We start from the raw sequence: 19,855 nt of genomic DNA on the forward strand, positions 1-19,855 counted from the left end.
GACTTGGTTGTATCTACTGTACACTTCACGTATCCACAACCAAGTCCACTTTTCCTCGATATAACTTTTCTTGGACATTAACAACGGTGAACCTGGATGACTGAGAACCTTCACAGATACTTTCTCCTTACTGAGTTTTGATAATCAGCAAAAAATACAACCACATATGCCCATTATTCAAACGCATGTGTATTCCTTAAGTGAAGATTCACACACTGTTGTGCGTCGCTAGCTAACTTCCAGGCTACGTTACCTCAGTAAACGGTTATATGGTCGCCCGTGATATGAAGGTAGTAACTCCTCTTTACGTCCTGACAGAAAACAAAAAAAACAAACTCCTCCGGGGCTGGGTGAACTCACTTGTTTCCAGCCGTCCTTCGTCAACCCAAAGTCACCTCAACACCGGCGGAAAAGTTAAATACATCCATGCGACTTTTTTTTCGGCGGCTAACCGTCGTCTTTTCACCGCGAGGAGCTCTCGTTTTCCCGGCGCCGACAAACGAAGACTGCGGCTTGAACGCACCGTGTAGCCAATTCTCTCATCTGAGTATGAGACGGTGACGTATTTGTTTTGGGCGGAGCCGCCCCCACCCACCTCTCTCTCTCTCGCGCTCGCGCTCTCTCTCTCTCTCTGTCTCTCTCTCAACACACACAGACACACACACACACACACACACACACATAAACACGCACACGCACGCACACACACGCGTTTATTAGAAGTAATTTAAATAGTTTGTTTATTTTAAATATAAAATAAAGAAGCGTTCGTTTGGGTAGACCAGCCCTACTGTCAGAAACCGGTTGAGGTAGCTTAACTTCCTAAATCTAAACCTAAAATCAACAGCAGTCAGTCAGTGTGAGCTAAACTCTGAACCGCTTTTCATTGTTTTGACACAAAATAGTCTACATTCAATGACCACATCTCCCATAATCCATCTGGGTTTTCTCACTCAAGCTCAACCACCACAAAAGCTCTTGTGTGTTTACAGCCCATTTTACACGTTTACGGAGTCTACTGTTGTAAAAACCGTTCAATAATGTAGGTTTTAGTTCTAGACACATGTCAAGGATAATTCAAGCAAAGATGATGCACCTGAGCACAGTACTTAAATGAGACATTTATTTTTTGATAGGCCCACATTTGCATTGTCATTGTGGATTATTTAGTGTAGATAGATGGGCAAAAATTGCAATTCAATTAATTCCAAATTAAATCTACAACATAAAATGTGTAAAGAGTGAATAGTTTCTGTAGCTGTAGATGTACTATACATCTAGCCTTATATGTGTGTACTGAAAGTGTATTGTATTAGGCTACTGGAATCAATATAATTTAATTTTCAATTCAATTAAATTCAATTACCACAATGAGAAAGCACTTGGCAACAGTGGAGAGGAAAAACAGGAAGAAACCTCTGACAGAGCCAACCGCCTCCACTGGGATGAGAGGAGAAAGAGAGAGACCAGGAACAGCTGTATATAGACTACTGTTGGATTTTTTAGGTCATTATGTAATGAGTTTTCTTGCTGTCAGTGATCTGGTACAACACTTGATCCTGAGATATGTTTGAAAGACTTTTGTATTTGGGAATTTTCTTTTTAAAAGACCTTCTGTTTTTTTTTTTTTTTTTTTTTTTATACATCACTGGTTAATTATCTTGGAAACCATTGTTTACCTCTGTGACAATGATGTGTGCTAATAACTCACTCGCCACACCTTCAGTCAAGCTGCTGCTTCTGATGACTGTCACCAGTCTGTGATCTGAGAAAAGCCAGTTACACCTGTTACTATGGAATTAAAAGGTGTGTTCATCTTATTTCGGTCTATAAAAAATGAAACCCTCTAGTTTCAATATTGTTAGAAAGAAAGAAAGAAAGAAAGAAAGAAAGAAAGAAAGAAAGAAAGAAAGTAAATGAATTATCTAAGAATTAAAAGACAGTAGTTGCTCCCGAATACAGTCATTTACTGTCAGCTCAGCTTGTACTGAACATTGCTGAAAGGGCCAAACGAATGGCACCCAGATAGCATTTGGATGTTGGAGGTATGTGTTCGTATGTGTGATGCGCGTGGGGGTCTTGAAACAGCAGGGGGGCAAAGTCCCCTAATGACTGTGACCAGGACAAAGGAGGTCTGCTGTGTGAAGGGCTGGAGACTCTACATCCTTCTGTGTGACAGATCCACAGCTGGTCACGCCACGGAAACAATGGACACTCAGCCTGAGCTCATAAATAATCATCTTAAGGCTCACATATGATTATACTGTGTCTTCACTGTCCTCTCCCATTTGGTTTCTGTTTTCCTGCCCTGACAAATATATCAACGCTTCGGATATGACTTTAAGAAATCCACCCAAAACCGCAACAGCCATTCAAATCATTACAGAAATAGAGCGGGGGACTGAAGATGCAGTAGAGAGTTTTCAAGAATGATATAGTTGTGCTTGTAATGATTTGTGCTGGTGAGCAGAGGTGGAAACTACAGTCTGTTTTGCCTCACCATCTCCTTGGGGCATCCCCTCCTTCTGTTGTCCTCCAGCTGCAGTGAGTGCACAAAGTGTTGCAGGTAACAGCGCTGACAGGAGCATGCAAAACTTCGCCTTCAGTTTGCTGCAAGGCTTAAAGAATACGCCTTGTCAACATACCGACGATTCATTGATCCGATCAGATTGAAGTCTGATATACAGTAGCTCGTTGCCTTGTGCCATACAAACACATAAATGAGTCACACAGCTGCACTGCGTTGACGTGTTCCTGTGTTAACATGAACAGAGACACTGTTGTTAATTATGAGATAATCCCACATACACCGTCCTGCATGTGTATGAATCTGCCACCGAAAATAGTCTGTAACCGATGCACTATTTCCTTCTGCTTTCTAGAAACTACAGCAGCCGGCTGTTTTAGGAAATCACAGAGCCCTACTTTAAAAAAATTGAACTATGCATTTGTAATTTGATTTTAAAGATTTACAATGACAGCGAGAGCCTGATGGACTTTGGGCGGACAGAGAAAGCAGAAAGTATTGTGAGATGGAATGAAATAACACCAGGCTTTTACTTTAATGGACATGAAACCATGTTAGCCTGTCAGAGCAGGCTAATGTATTTGTTCCACGTGTGCTGTTGTGTATTCATTTTCTGACAGAATAAATGAGCGTACACTATATGAATATTTTAAGTCTTAATAGTGATGTGATGGATTAACATGGAATCAAATGATGATGAGGTAATTGCCTCATTTCTCTCACCGATGAATGCATGCATGCATATGGTCCACACCCTGCTGTGTGTCAGGGTTAATGCTTCATGTACATCAGAGCCGTCCACCAATCACTGCGTCATCAGAGCAAAGGGCTAACAACGTTAGCGATACAGGATAGCGGGTGTGAAGAGGCCAACAGACAGCCAGGACTCAGGTGTCTCCTCCGTCAGCCTCCCAGAGTCTCAGGTGGTCAGTGAGGCGTTGTTTGGCCTGCGTGTGATCACCCAAGGGTGTCTGAAGAGCACATGCTGGCACTTGTAGCCACCGTTGCCACCCAGCTGCTCATGTATCAGATTTAATCAAACACACGCTGCTGCTGATGAGGTGCAGGAAGAGAGTGAAAGAGTCGCCACGCACAAGAAGCTCTGATGAAACCCGAGTCAGACAGGAATGTGTTGACACACTACAACATGGAAAAATGATGATTAGCTGTTTTCTTCAGGAGCCACAATGAGGACGTTTCAGCCACAGAGACTACAGCAGCATCACTCAATGGAAAACACCTGATTAACTGTCACAGCAAGAGATAAAAATGCTGTGATGCAGTTATTAAATGTTGCTAAAATGAACCATTTCATGAACAAATGTCTCAAAGTGAGACATACTTACCTCTGTTGTAACTCCTGTGCTTCACTTCTAGCTGACAGTCTGGGGAAGCAGTTACTTCACTTGAGTCATTTCACTAAAGGTTTCACTTTTGTTTAAGGTGAATTTGGACGTCGTTACGAGGCTTTTGGTTCTCAGGTACAAGCAGCATTCGTCTGCATATTTAATGAGCGTGATGCTGCTTGGTCATAAATGATGTGGGTGATTACAGCCTCCAGGGTAACTGAGCCAAAACCCAGCACAACACATGTCTCCACAGTCTACGACGGACACACGTGCACACACACACACACACACACACACACACTCATACAGCTTCCAGTAAGACATTGATTGAGAAACAGGAAACTATAAAGGATGAATTGCAGTAACAATGAAGCACATGTTTTGCAATTTTTATGTTGTGCTTTAAAAGTTGGAACACACACACACACACACACACACACACACACACACACACACACACACACAGATAGAGAGACCAAGATATGCCTTATCACTTCATCTCAGCGAAAACAGACTCACTTTCAGATACAGACATACAAGAACACAACAACATGATACAACAACACGTAGAACATGTCCCTGCTCAGTGTGAGAACCTGATCCTGTCTCTACAACAGAACATCTGCACACTGTCTGCAGTTGTAGATCATACATTTTAATTGTTTAACTATTTCTCATAAGTGCAAAGGTTTTATTTAGTGGCAAAAACTTAACTGGGTAAAAGTCTGACAGACGTATTTTGATTTTCTAACAATGGCTGATCTTCTGACATGAGGGTCATTACTGCACTGCATTGAGCTAATTTATAGCAAAGATGTGTCTGACTGCTGTCACTACAGAGTGAGTGTGTGTGTGTGTGTGTGTGTGTGTGTGTGTATGTGTGTGTGTGCGCGCGTGTGTGCGTGAACACTGCCTTTTGTTTTCAAAATAAAATGGCTATTGTGACAACACGCGATAACAATGTAAAATGTTAAACCTCAGTGCTGTTAAATTTGCCCGTGCCAACATTAAACACACAGGAAGAAGGAAAGGCGAGTCACTTCCTGTTCTAACCAAATGCTGAGAAGAAAAACCACATTTAACTGACGTTATGACAACATACGCTCACTTCCTGAAGAAAAACTCAAGATGCACTTGCTGGTAAATGAACTATTTCAGTGCTGTTATTTTTCATAATGATAATATTTCAGGCCAGTTTCTCATTTAATTCATAATGCAACTTTTCCCAACAGTAGCGTTTTCTACAGTAACTGTCCTCTTTACTTTCAACCACATGAACAATCATAACTTTTCAATCCTTAGTTTCAGATTAACTCATCATTCAACTCAACTTCAATATTATTAGTATCAGGATGAGTCAGTCAGTTTGAGATTGACAGTGGGCTTCAGTTTTGAGGTGGAGTGTGTCTTTGGGTTTCTGATGTTTCATACTGTAATTCTGCAAATAAAACATATTTATTATGAAATACCGTAAAACAATAATCCTTTCTGAGTCTTCCTTTGTCTTATGCTCAGGGTTTAATGAAGAACTAAAATGCTAATGTTCTAAAAGTCTTTCTCTATGTCGAGAAACAAGGGTTGAGATTCTTCTTAAATTCGTTATTCATCACTAATTAATAAGACAACCCTTGCAAACGCATGACACTTTAGTTTTTTGTGCAGGTGTGGCTTTAATGTTATGAAACCGGCAAGGGAGCCCACTGAGTCTGCATTTGTATGGAGCCCAGATGTTTGTGATTATATATACTGTCTATGAATTATTCATGTCATAATGACTTTTTTAAATGTATTTATTTATTTTTCAATATTGATCTCTAAAGAAAACAATGCACTAAACAGCACGACAAAAGTCAATCTGAACCACAACAACTTGCTGTGAAACGATGCACATTATAATCGGAAAAAGCAACCGCATTACCAGCAGAGACGTTACCGCTGTGGGTCAGACACACATTAACACACATCCTGTAGCCTTCATGTGAAACAGCTGCCCGGATAAAGGCACTCGGGGCTCAGTTGACTGTACAACAGGCAACAGTCATGGGAAAATCCTTAGGATAATGCTGTGTAAAAAATGGCGCGAATAAACCTTCACACACATTTGATCAGCCGGCGGGAACATATTAAATATTTACTTAACTGATGAGTCAAACCCCAACAAATGCTTGATGGACAAAATTAACACTTGATTAAAAACTTGCATATGGATATTTTACAGTGAATCTCCGACTTTGACTCGACGTTGGGACAGAAATACAGACAATATACCTGAACATTTAAATAGATATGTTTGAATAGATATAATATAAAGAATATAAATACATAATCACATTCACAAAGTGTTTTAATACCTGGTCTGGCATCTTCTGGAGGTGATGGAAGGGATTTTGGAAACGTCATCATTAGTCAGGAGTTTCGCAGCTTGTGAGGCGTTCAAAGATCAGTGTCAACCAGTTGAGCACAAAATCACATTATGATGCTGCTCTGTAAAACTAGTCAAGGCAGTTTTTCAACAGATTACTCAAGAGGTATTCAGTTCCTTTTTTCATACCTAAGAATGTGTCAACATGATTACGCTCATGAACCTTTGCTCTGAATTTACCTGAGTTACATCAGACACTTCGGCCATAATCGACAGTGAAATAAAAGAAGCAGAAACAAAACAGACATGATTAAAATAGATAAACTGGTAATTTACCTTCTATTTTACATTTTTTTCCTCAGGATGCCGTGTCAACAGCCTGAAAATGTTGCTGCGTGCATGTGAAGAAAAAATAACGAACTAATTCAATTCTCTGTGGAAAAGTTATGGTTTGAATGATAAACATGCCAAACAGCAGTTGTCCTTGTTGACTTTTTCTAATACAGTAACTCCATTTTGAAGTAAGGGGAGGGTTAAAATTAAAATTCTTTGTCATTTGTCTGCATCGAGGTTTCTCTTCCAGCAACAATGGCAGCTTTGTTGCCCTTTGCCCAGACCCTGGCAGCGACGTCCGTGGGTCCTGTGACTTTAGGTCCCGGGTGCCCGTCTGCTCAGTCCTCTAACACAATCCAGGCCCTTTTCTGCCCCGACTGGTGCGGTGAGATCAGAAGACTGTCTGACCATAAACAGATGATAAGACATATCAATTATCAGACGAGGGACTAAGTATTGGACATGAGTAAGTGTTTTGCTGTTAAAATCCAGACACAGCAGGCCTCTAAGATTTAGTGAAAGCAGAGTGACAGACAACACCTCCACTCAATGATATTACAAAATCTAATTTTAGACTTTTATTATATATTTATCTACTATTTCACTGATTGATTGCACGATTTTTTATGAAGCTAAGACTTCGGAGAACCTGTTTCATTTCATCCACATCTATGTTTCCCATTAGTTTAGCAGTGTGAGGTTCAGTTCCCTTTCATGCTAAGAGTAAATATAACCCAGGAGTGAAGAAAAAACAAAAACTCACATTTGACCCACAGGGTCATGGGACTTGATCAGATGCCCTGATGTGTGGAAATTCTCATGACTTCAGTTTTGAAATGCTGCATGTTTCCAAACGCTGCCGTGAGAGTCTTCCCCCACAATATTTGCACTAATCATCACTTTTGAAACCAACATGATTTGTTCGGGCCAGGTGCAGCTGAGTCAAGGCAGAAATGAAATACAAAGCAAAAGTCAAGTCAATTGGAAACTTTTCTTTGTAATTCAGGCAAATGGAGGGAGTCATGTGACCACCTCACTACACGCACCTGTCACTTGAGGCATTGCTGGTTGGAAAGGTTGGAAATGAAAACAATCAGGGGGTGTACAGTCAGAAGAGAGTTCATCAGACCTCTGTAGCTGCTCATCTCTGAATTTATGACCAAACTGTCAGAGGCTGTAAGTTAGCCATTGAGTTGTATTGTGGGTAATGTGGGAACCAGATCTGACTATGTGTTATGGAAGTGCAGTGATAAAGATTTATTTGACTGCACACATCAGTCACCTCTTATCTCGCCTGTTATAATGTTTTATAACTGTTCTGTAACACTTTCCCAAACAGTTCACCTGTATTTTAGTTCACCTGAGGAAAAAGGTGTTAAATTGGCCAATAGAATATTAGACTGATGCTATCGCTGACTCAACATAAGCCCGGTCTCATTGTTCAATAGCCACAGCTCAAATAAACAGTGACGTAAACAGTGAAACAAAACTTTTACATGTAACATGGATGACTGTTGCACATGATGACCAACACTGGAATGACATCATATTTCTCAAATGATAATGATACTACACATACTGTATGAAGAGTTTTAAAATGAGAAATAATTCATTAAAGAAGACAAGAAAGAAAAACCCTTTGAGATTGAAAATGTAAAAACAAATTTTTTTGTCTGAATCACCATATTTCTGTTTTTCTTTCTCTCGCTTGCGTTTTAAAACTGAGGCATCCTTTTCATAAACCTCACTCTATACACGGGACTTTAACTTCAGCCATCTGTGGAGACTCATCCTGTCACAGCCTGTTTAATCCATAACGTGGGAGACGCATTGAAACGAGACCCTTCAGTGAATCTGATGCTGTAAATGATGCCTGTTCTCACGTCCCGCAGACGCACAAAGATGGACATATTAGGGGAAACAACACCACGCAGTGCGCCTCATTGAACAGCGGTGACGCATACTTGTGCAGTGCTTTAGGCTGCCGGCTAGTTCAATAGCAAATATTATACAAGAAGTCCTGATGAAAACAGAGATGTGAGCATAAAATAACATTTTTAATAAAATGTTTGAAAGTGAATTTAATGTGCTTTTATCTCGCAGTACATCAGAGAAGTTAAACTAAACAGCAAAATAAATTACATGCAAATATCCCAGAGAGCTTTTTCTTTTTCCTCACAGTAAACTGACTGTGCCTGGACTGATTTAGACCACAAATGTGTTTGATTTGAATAGGGTAACGCGTGTTGATGTTTGTAATTTCACTAGGTCAGAGCTTTTACACATGTGAAAGGTTGCCGTGTTTGCATGTTTGTCCTGCCGTCTGTTCTGTGCACTGGTTGGGAAGAAGAAACGGTTTCCATAGTGATGTAGTTATTCCTCCAGGGTTAAGGAAGAGCGACTGTGTCAGCGGCAGGTGAGCAGGCAGACATTTATACTTACAGTGTAAGGTAACAGTGATCAAACACAGAAACAACGCGTCTCCTTCTATTTACCTAAATCCCGTGCAGGATTCAAACGTCCTGAAAGCAAACTGAGAGATTCACAGGAAATGATGCATGTGATCAAGTGTCATTTTATATCATTGAAAACCAGAGAAAAGAGTTCAGCTGCGGGAAAAACACGGTGTGGCTTTTCTTGTTAAGCTGCCACAAGAAATACCATAAAGGAAATGTGTTTGCTTTGAGCACACCTGACTTCATCATTTGTGAAGTCAGGTGTGAAGTCAAACTGCTTTTCAGTCCCTGCCAGGCTTCTGTAGAGTACAAGCCCACCTGACTTTACTGATGTGTCAGAGTGTGTACCTGAAGAATTAAAGCTGGAGCGCTGGTCACAAAGGAGCGAGGGGAAGGGAGAACGCAGACTTTAAATCCACAAGGAGAGAGGAAACAAAGAGACACAGGTGGAGCACATGGGGGCGGGGCAGACAGTCACAGTGGCGGGAAACACACGTGGGCAGGAAGTGAACCTGAAACGAGAGTTAGGGAAGTCAAAATAAATCAGGAAGTGTATAAAACGACAAAGAGAAAACACAACAGGTACTAATAGTTCTGCTGGTATCACAGGTAATACAGATGAACCACTTTTGAATTACAAATTATGTAAGAAAAGAGGAAGAAAATACACATTATTGTTCCTACATTACATTATACACAGCTCTACAGCACTCTTGTATCACTATGGAGCTGTGTAATGTTCTGATTCAATGTTTATTCAGTCTGTAAACAATGATCTGTGAATGTAACAGTCATATTTACACTTTCTCCAGAGTGCACCGTCTCTTTGGGGAAACAGACGCGTAAATCTTTGAGCCCTGCAGTCAGCAGGATTCCTCCTCATGGAGGAAATTCCTCAGACGCCACCTACCAAACCACCTACTGTGACCACCACGCTGAACGCCACTGTTTGCATGTGCGGTCTCCCCACTGTCCTGAAAGCTCTGCAATTACCCGTGATGAGCCGTCCACCTCGGTTATCACATGTGTCTTTGGAAGGTGGTTTTGGAGGCAGAGACGCTGATGATGACTGATGAAGTGTGAGAATATGAGCGTACAAAAGAGAAACTGAAAAACATTTTTGTTTAATTAATGAAAAACACAGATACAGTATGTCCCTTTACCAAGAGTGATGTTGCCATATGTGTCACCTATGAGGGAAAATATTGTTATTACATATATACATCCTCTGGATATGTGAGGATTTTAACATATATGAAAAACACATATTAAAATATGTATTTGATGCATTTTTATATGGTATAACATGTTCCGACCATATATGTTAACGATAAGTTTGAATTTATATATGCAACAATAAAAATTCTATATACTATACTATACTATATTTCCTTATTGATTTCTCATTCATTTTTACACGTGTCTGTCTTCCCATTCTGGGAAAGTGGACTCTTTGACTTTTGGACCCTACTGTATAAACATATACTAACAGGCTTTGGGATGGATATACATTTACATAACACATGTCTAAAACACAAGCATACATACATAAATATACATTTTTGTATGAGCTAGACACATAAATCAAAATATGAAATAGTTCCAATATAGTTCTAGTAGGTTTCATATATAATTTTTATATATATATACAGTTCATAGGTCCATATGCTTTTATTTTATCCTGAGACGAGAGTTTACTGTGATAAGTAACAACATTAATTCATTTGTATCTGTAAAAGTATCAACAAGTTAAAGTCAGTTTAGGCGGAACATAATGCTGGTGCATTGTGCCAAGTGTATTCATGTGTGTCTTTGTTCCTGCTGCTGTCTGTAATACACACTCACATGGGAACACCACAACAAAGCAAATACCCTCTGCCTTCAGCTCCTGGGACACCTGAGCTCAGGTGCAGCTATACCAGAGAGCCCACACACTGCAACTGCGCTGTGTGTGTGTGTGTGTGTGTGTGTGTGTGTGTGTGTGTGTGTGTGTGTGTGTGTGTGAGGAAGAGACAGCGCTAACCGTGCAAAACAAAACTGACTACATGAGTGTGTCTGTGGTGAGAGTGATTGGGTTCAGCTGACACCTCATTTTATATTTACCGTCCTACTCGCTTCAGTTCTTTTTTCCAACCTGGGGCTTAATTCTGCAGCTCTGGTGAACTCTAACCCCAACCCTGCTCACTGGGGTCATCACTGAGGGGCTGAACCCAAGCAGGACGAGCGGTCAGAGATCAAACAGGTTGTGAACAAGTTACTCGGTTGGGAAAATATTATCAAACTGGTGGTTGAAACTATGAAATTAGTCCCGTGTTGTGAAAATCATGAAGACTCAACAGTTTTAACTCCATAATAACAACATAACAATAAAAACAAAGTTCTATATTAGGTGGAGAATGTTTGTTCTAGTTGAGCACAGGAATACAAGAACATATAAATATAGAGATCTGCCTTTTTTTCTCTCAGTGAATAAATCCTCCAGAACCAGTTTCATTTTGTGATTGTGCAGATTTCAATGCAGAAAAACAAGCACAGACGTATCACTGTACTCTCTCATGTAATACGTTGCAGTAATTACAGTAACTAAATGAAGGCTAAATGTTTTGTTAGTCAGACTTGGACACATCGTCTCAGAGTTATTTTTTGCATGTGACTTTCTGTTTGCCTGACAGCTCAGTGCACACAGTGGGGGGATGTGGTCGTATGGATCATAGCTCATGGATAGAGCTGTGGCCGTGTTCAATCACGTAGCACACTCTGTGTACTTTGCATTGTCATTGAAACATGAACCGTAGCTCTGCATACATCTGCCTGGACTACATGTTGAGACCAGACCAACCGGTCTGTGATGGACCACCTGCCGTTTGTGTTTTGTTTTGTTTTGTTCTCCATGCCTGATGGTTCTTCATATCCAAATAATGTCAAACAGACTTTTAAACAGCTGCAGTATGAATCTGACTCTAACCACTACAGCATGCACATGCTCAATAACTCAGATAAATGAAAGGATGGTAATGGAAACAGGTGCGACATCAGTCGTTTTAAACAAAAATATCTAATATAAATGAAATGAGACGGTCTGGTTTATGGAGAACTTCACCAGCTCTTACCATTGTGTCTCAAGGCGCAACTCCTGTTGCCTGGCAACCTTGACAGCACATAACTTCCACAAAGAAGTTGTACCATTAGCTGTTGAACTGCGCCGAAACCCAATACTTATATTTAAAAGTGAAATCCTCGGGCTCTCTGTCGGTGTTGATGGCTGCCATAATATTTTCATTACTGGCGTGCAATGAATCATGGGATATGTTGGGTCTAAAAGATCCACCTGTTGGAGCCTTCATTGTACACGAAAAGAAGGATGCGTTTGAAGGAACCTTTCGAAATGAAGGACGCGGCCCCTGAATTGGGACACAGCTTACGTGCTTCATGTCCCCTGTTTTCCTCAGTTAAGTTTTTCCTCATTTCTCAATGAAACTACCGTCAAACCCCGGCCGATGCCAGCACAGCACTTTTGGAAACTCTCCCTGTGTTGGGACAGTGTAGATGATTGACCTTGTCAGCGACGAGTTCATGATCAAAAGACTTTTCAAATGTTTCATTGTATTTCCTGGCAGCTTCCTTCTTTAATACTGCGACTCTCCAAATGACGTGCTGCCAAACAACGGCTTTGAAAGGAACAGGGGACAAATGGTGATACTGATGTTTTCAGAGGTGCGTTGTCAAGCGGGCAAACTTATGGAAAAAGCAACTGAAAAAAAAGTGAGGGAGGGGGAAGTTTGGTTACGACAGGAATGTGTTATTTAAAAGATAAAGATAAAGCAAAGAGTCAAATACAGTTATCACTGGTCCATACCTCTTTGTGACCTTTTGCAACTATAGCTGCCCGACACCAAATCAGAAACATGAAACCAGGCGGAGCATAACGATGCAGGAAGGTAGCGGATGCTCTTCAAGGAAGTGCTGACTCTGGGGAGCATGGGTAATGTCAGAGAGAAGCCGGGCTGCCTCATTGCCTGCCATAATGCTGTGCAGTAAAATGCCCACATGTGGATGTATCCTGCTGGTGAAGTGCTGCCTGTGCTTCGCCGTAGTCCAGCTGACACGGAGGTCATGGAGGCTGCGGGGGCCGACGTGGGCGCACTTCACCTGGAAAGTTGACGGGTTGAACCTGCAGGAGAGTGAACGAGTAACATCAGCGGTTACCATCATTACAAATATGTTTCTGTAGGAAACAGAATCACTGTTTGAAACACTGATTGTGTTCGGAGGCCGTGCTTTCTGAAGGAATGAAGCGCTGCGTCAGGAGACGGTTGGGATGGATTTCAGGTGGTGAAGGTGACTGAAGAATGTTTCCATGGATAGGATTTCAGAGTGCGAAGCTTCCGGTATTTTTTGAAGTGTATCAAACCAACTTCATAAAGTAGATCTCAACAGTTCTGCAATTTCATTGTTCACGTGGTTTGATGAGTATTTGCAGCTCAGTGCAGTCCTATTTACTTCAGTCCATTAATGAGGAAATTACAGGAATTTGGAACAAATACCATATAAGTCATTTGCATTTTTCACTTCCTTAATTATCTCCACTTTATTTTGGACTTAAAAAGTAAATTTCCCACAACTGCATGACCTTTTACCGATACAAAACCAATGAGGCAAAAAACCAAAGCACTTTCCCCACTAACACATCACCCACGGGTGTCACAACATCTGTGGCTCGGTACTTGCACCGAGGAGTTACCCGTAAATCACGCTGGATGTTAAAATAATTTGCTCCGTGCTGCGTGTGAGAGAACAATGAGCTTCAAAAGGTTGAGTGAAACCACCAAAAGAGTGGAGTACACTGTCCTTTGATGAAGTGATGGCAGCTAAAGAAGGGACTCGCCCTACAGGATGAGAGCTAGTGAAACTGAACACTTTTTGTTGTTTTTTTAAATTAAATTTTTACTCAGAGGCAAAATTTAAGATACAGTACCTGTTGCCTTTCGGCACGGTTTCCTTGTTCACTCCCTTTTTTTTTTTCAGAGGAGAAAGAGCGTTAACAAGTTTGGTTTTCATGAATGAACTCATGGTTTTTACATTTTGTGAATTTAGCAAATGCTTCTATCCACAGTGACTTACCAGTGAAGGACAACACTAACCCTTCAGTGCAGTGGGAAACCTTGGAGTAAACTGTAAGTGTTCATATTCAAGTGAGTAGTAAGTGCTAGTTGGGCATGTTAGAGGTGTTAGAGGTGTTAAAGGTGTTAGAGGTGTTAGAGAGGAAGTGCTTTCAGAAGAAATGAATCTTTGAGAGATTCTTGAAGGGACGCCCTGCTCTGATAACATTAGGTAGCTCTTTCCACCAGTGGGGAACCAAGACGAGAACAGTGTGGTTGCCTTGAGTGCAGGTGAGGCAACGCCAAACACGCCAGGTTTAAAGCAGCAGTTACTGCAGATATAGGTAAGAAGCATCAATTGATAAGCAATAAATGCCCTTGCTCTGATGTTAAGTATTTAAATTGTACTATATTTCACTTTGATATGTGACGTGTTGCATCTTGATTTTTGATATGTGCTGAACAATTTGTATCATAATTGTTTGTCCGGCCGTGATGTGGATAGGTTTGGTTTTATCAGCTGATGCCGGAGATTAATGGAATGAAAACAATGTCCCGGTCCCTCGCTGTTCAGTTTCTACTGAGGAAATAGCCCCACTGAAAACTGTGTACAGCCCGGTCTGTGGATTATCCAGAGGGACCAGGACACTTCAAAGCCACGGAAGTTTCTCTTTTAAGCTGCGAAGAAAAGCTGCCTAATATTTAACAGGAAACGATCAAAGCTTTAAGTGGCACTAATTAAATTAAATGCAAGGCTCCTCTAATACATCTAACGATATTCCTTCTGATGGTCAGTAAAGACAGGATGACACAAACCAGGCACCACAGACGTACTGTATGTAACCGTTTAATAAGCGTCCAGCGCGGTTGTGCGCTGGAGCAGACTTTGTGGCTCTGGCAGAGACACACAGCGAGGAGCCAGGCAGTCTAATCAGAGCAGGAACAGAACGGTCAGGTTGTGTTTTAGAGATTACAGGAACAGATGAGAGCTGCAGCAAGACCGGACCACAGCGCAGAACACCGCTGGAACAACATCAAGGTCCTTTTGTCAGGAGCCACAAACACAACAGAGCTTCAGGCAAATAATGTACACACACACACACACAGACACACACACACACACTCAATACAAATACACAAAACTTCAAAAAATGTGCGCACAAACAAGTTCAAATCCAGCTACCGCCTTTAATGGGCCACTTCCTCTGGCCTCAGACCGTTATCTGTGTTTCTGTGGGTGTTGTCTGAACAGAGTGTGTATGAATGGGGGAACATCCCAGGAGGAGACACAGTGTGTAACTTCAAAGTTCACAGTACCAGAGCTCACTGAACGTCCCTCTGGGTATCGAAGGGGGAGATGATGTTTCTGCTATTGGAACTGATAGAGCCACCACTGAAGATATGAGGCTTTACCACAGTGCAATCGCCACACGCTGTATCTCAATGTGACTGTTTGTAGGGATCAATACGTATTTTATATCGAAACTTTTCTTCAATTCACAAATACTGTATATTTAAGTAAGTAAATAAAGACGTTTATTTGTACAGCACCTTTAATGCTTCACAATAAGAAGGCAAAAAGTATAAAGACACTAAAAACTAAACAAAAGTGAGTTGAAACATTGGTCTTCATCTATTTTTTTAAATATGTCCAATGGGAGAGAGAGTGTCATTCAGTTTAAACAATAACTAATAACGACAAAGCTTACTCGTTGCTGAGATTTAGATGAGAAGATAAATGTCATATGTGTCAAGCCTGTTTCCTCCCCAGGATGAGTAACTTCCTGTCATTAAGTCTTGAGGCCGAGCAGCAGAGACCTCAGCTCACATTGCTCGCCAACAGACACAGTCACAGCAACTGCAGGAGCATCTGAGTAAAAATTAAACTCCCCGAATGTAAACTTTAAATAAAATAAAGTAAATACTGCAAATCAGATCGCAGGAGTTTGACTGAGGATGTAGTAAAGGGAGGCCCTCGCTGTGTTGTGTTCACTGGCATTAACCTCAAACTGAACAAAAAACACCAACCCCTCATGCTAAATTAAAAAGTGAGTATCTTTATTCAAGGGTGCTGTTGTTCTGTTCTGTGTTTTTCTTCTCGACAAATCCAATGAACAGACCAAAAAAAAGGTTTGTTTCTGTTTCATTTAAACAGCTGAGCGGTGTAGTTTTCAGTTATCAAAACAGAAGTTATTCATGTGTTTGTTGAGAAAATAACTGTGTCATTTTGGGACAATGGAGCTGAAAATAATATCACAGGAAAATAATTATCGCTACATGCAGCCTTCAAGCATTTGATCAAACAGAGGAAAGAATTTATACTAGAGTTATTATTATCACTGATTTCTGAATAATTGTTACTTAAAATAGTGCTCATGACTTTCACATGGTCTTGTTTTGGGCTCGGGAAAAGCACAGGATAAACACTGCACACATTTGAACTTTTGCTGTTCTCACTCGTTGCATTATGGGGGCTATTTGAGGACTGGGGTGAATTTGAGATATGTAAACACAAGCTGCGCAGAGCAAACATTCGCATGAAGCGTGGAGAGGAGAAAGTATGAGCACAAACTGAGAGGAAAGAGTGAACTCTCTTGATACATCAGGATCTGACCCCCACTCGTTTGGAAGAAGCTGCTGATGCCTGTAAAAGGGAAGAGGAGTCACTCTCTTCCCTCTCTGCACAACCAGAGAGGAGCCCCCCCCCCCCCCCCCCCCCTCCAGACTAACCACAGCGACAGAGAAGCCTTTATCTCTCGCCTTCATTTGTCTGAACACATAGATACACACAAACTAATTGATGACTCAAACTGAACGAACCATAAAGACAAGGTCACTTTACATGTGTTGTATTCGATTGGCTCTCGTTCAAACAGACGCGCAGGGCACCAGACAATAGCTTCATCCGTCTTCATCTCTTTGCTCCATATCAGGATTCAAGCTTTGTGAAATCAGGTACTCAGGTGAGACCAACGTACCTGCCTCTGACACCACCCTGCCAACTCTGAATATTTGTCTTTATCTCTTTTTCATGCACCTCTTCAGACCCAGGGCACATTCAGCTCAGACACGATCCCCTGATCCAAGGCTCCTGATGGCCAACACTTGACTTAAGACTCATATATATATATATATATATATATATATATATATATATGACCTGGTTTTGAGAAAAGGTTACGCAAAAGCAACGTTGTGTTTTGTCATTTGCAAAAAAAGCTAAACTTTAGCAAAAACATGCACCAGATCATGTTGTTGTATCATAAACATCATATACTAGTGTCAAAAAAGAAAATGCTGCAACAGAAAAACAGCAGTCTTTTAGTGGTTGTAATAAAAATAGAAATGAAGTTATATATTAATATTTTAGGCAGACTGATTCACCACCATCATTACTGTAGTTTCTAAACTGGTCAGACATCTTACATACTGTAATGAATGACTGACAATTAGATCATTTAATAAAATAACTTAATACAATAGCTCATCTTGTAAGCTAGCCCTCTCCTGTGCGCTTTTTGGAGGATCTTTACATCACTTCCTGTTAGGCACATGTTTGTGATGACGCTGGTAAGAACGGTATAAACTGATGTTTCCTGGGGACAGTCATATAGGACAGAACATGCTGCAGGGAAATACAGCATTTCAAATGAACTGGAATAACACAGAGATATGAGCACATACAGTACACTTCATGTGCTGTTTATCACAAGTTTGTTGTGATAATAAACCAAGGTTGTCCTCATTGGTCTTGTATTGAACTAAATTCTTAATAAATATTAACTTTCATTTTGTTTATAAAATGAAGAAAGTCACAAATATGATTCGCACCAAAGAGCAGACAGATGTCTTTGGGTGCATTTGTTCCCACGAGAGTTCACAGGATGTTTTAGAGTTAGTAAAAGTGAGTTTATCTATCTATGAATATGTGTAAGAAGTGTCTCTGCCTCTTCCTCTCGGGCCCAAAAGGTTGATTAACACGTCTTATCAGACAGAGGGATGGAGCTCTGACAGTCTGAATAATCTTTCAGTTTCCTCTTGCATGATCTTTGAGCGATGTTTAAGAGCCAGATATTACAAAAAGCCTCTGGTGCACACAATTAAAGCTGAAAATAAACCCCTGTGAAGTAAGTGCTATTTGCTGCAGAAGCTGCTTCATGCTTAGTTTAAGACTTCCACACAACAACAAGCTGCACAGAGCAGGTCTACTTTCCTTTTCACAGAAAGTGGTTGATTGGGGTTTGTCTGTTCTTTAGATGAGATGTTGAGGTCGGGCATGGCGTGCAGCTTTGGAGGTGTAAACCTGTAAATGTAGGTTACAGAAACACCAAATCCACAAACAGGAAAAGTGCAGGTCCACTGCAGCTACAGTGCATTCATTACAGTTCTAAGCTCCATTCTCCTTTAGGTTTTAGAGACAGAAGTTATGACTCGCTTTGTTGAGTCAAATAATTTTGTTTAGCTCAGCTGATTCACAGTCACTGACTCTGCATCTTATTCACTTTTTATCTAAATTAAGCGACTGAATCATTGTCAGTACGTACAATGGACATTTATCACACTGTGATATTCACCGCAGAAACTCTTTAAGCTGTTGTGTTCAGTTCTGCCTTGACATGCACTGTTTATAAGGTTAAAGGTCAATTATAGATATATATATATATATTAATACTGTGAAAGTATCAAAGTGCTCAGTCCACAGAGAAATACACACAGCCTGTATTCAGACACTGGGCCTTAAAACCAGCCGTCAGGACTTCCGTAACTTTGTGATGTCACAACAAAGCATGCCCAACGTTCAGCCCATCTGAACCCTAACCCTAACCCTAACCCCCCCCTCAGCTTTTAACCCGAGAGTAATTATGGCTGAGTTGAAAACGCCCCCCTCAGTCACGAGTCTGATTCTGCCAGTGATAATAATGATTCAATATATTCTATTCATTTTGAAGATTCAGTTTTAAAGATTAATTCGTAAATGCACTAAACAAGTATATCACCCTGCTCACACAGTATTGTGGTCAATACAGGCGAATAGAAATTACACATCAGTCTGTAAACCTGCAAAAACCCAGTCTGACCTTCTGTAGAGACCAAACACACCCTGACATACATGGCCTATATATTATATATATAAATTATATTATACAGTATATGATAACTATTTTCAAAAGACTGCAATAAGTGAAGAAATGTACATTATGTGTGAAAGGGAGGAGTAAACTGTAGCTACAAGACGTGCTTGTTTTCAGTCAGTGCTGCAAACGGAAATACTCTCTCTCTCTGTCTCTCTATCTCTGTCGCTTGCTTTTTTTTATCATTATCACTTTCTAGTGTGTAACCACCAGCTACGCTCCAGCAGGGTTATGTTGGTTCTGTTGGAGGTGTCAAAAGACATTGTGGGAAATGTGGGAAATAGGCATTGAAGGCAATGATAAACCAGAAACTGAAAACGAAAGGAATTCCTGGAATGCATTTGCCGTTAAGATAAGAATATAAGACAATGGATGTACTGTATAATCAGTAACACACACACACACACACACACTCGCACACACACAAACACACACCTTTAAAACAGTCTGGGTTTCTATGTCCTGCTCTGATGTACACATACTGTCCTTCGATAAGCATTTCCACCCTGACATGAACCGAGTTATGGTGGGAACTGAATATCCGTGACTACAGTTGTGTCTACAGCGCCTTCATACGGTAAGTCCTCCCCACGACAC

At 40.8% G+C, this 19,855-nt stretch overlaps 1 protein-coding gene across 4 annotated transcripts in view; it reads right to left on the reverse strand.

The window, feature by feature from the left end:
* Nucleotides 1–6,453, reverse strand: part of b3gnt2b (UDP-GlcNAc:betaGal beta-1,3-N-acetylglucosaminyltransferase 2b) — a 30,980-nt gene extending 24,527 nt beyond the window's left edge. The window contains exon 1 of one of the 4 annotated variants that reach the window (XM_056395536.1): nucleotides 6,228–6,453. The gene's annotated coding sequence lies outside the window, so the exon portion shown is untranslated. Of the gene's footprint in view, nucleotides 1–253; nucleotides 580–6,227 lie in introns of those variants that run through there. The other 3 variants (XM_056395535.1, XM_056395533.1, XM_056395534.1) reach the window with 3 other exon arrangements.
* Between the last annotated feature and the right edge of the window lie 13,402 nt (nucleotides 6,454–19,855).

Source organism: Seriola aureovittata, chromosome 14 (assembly GCF_021018895.1).
Source record: "Seriola aureovittata isolate HTS-2021-v1 ecotype China chromosome 14, ASM2101889v1, whole genome shotgun sequence".
Taxonomy (NCBI): domain Eukaryota; kingdom Metazoa; phylum Chordata; class Actinopteri; order Carangiformes; family Carangidae; genus Seriola; species Seriola aureovittata.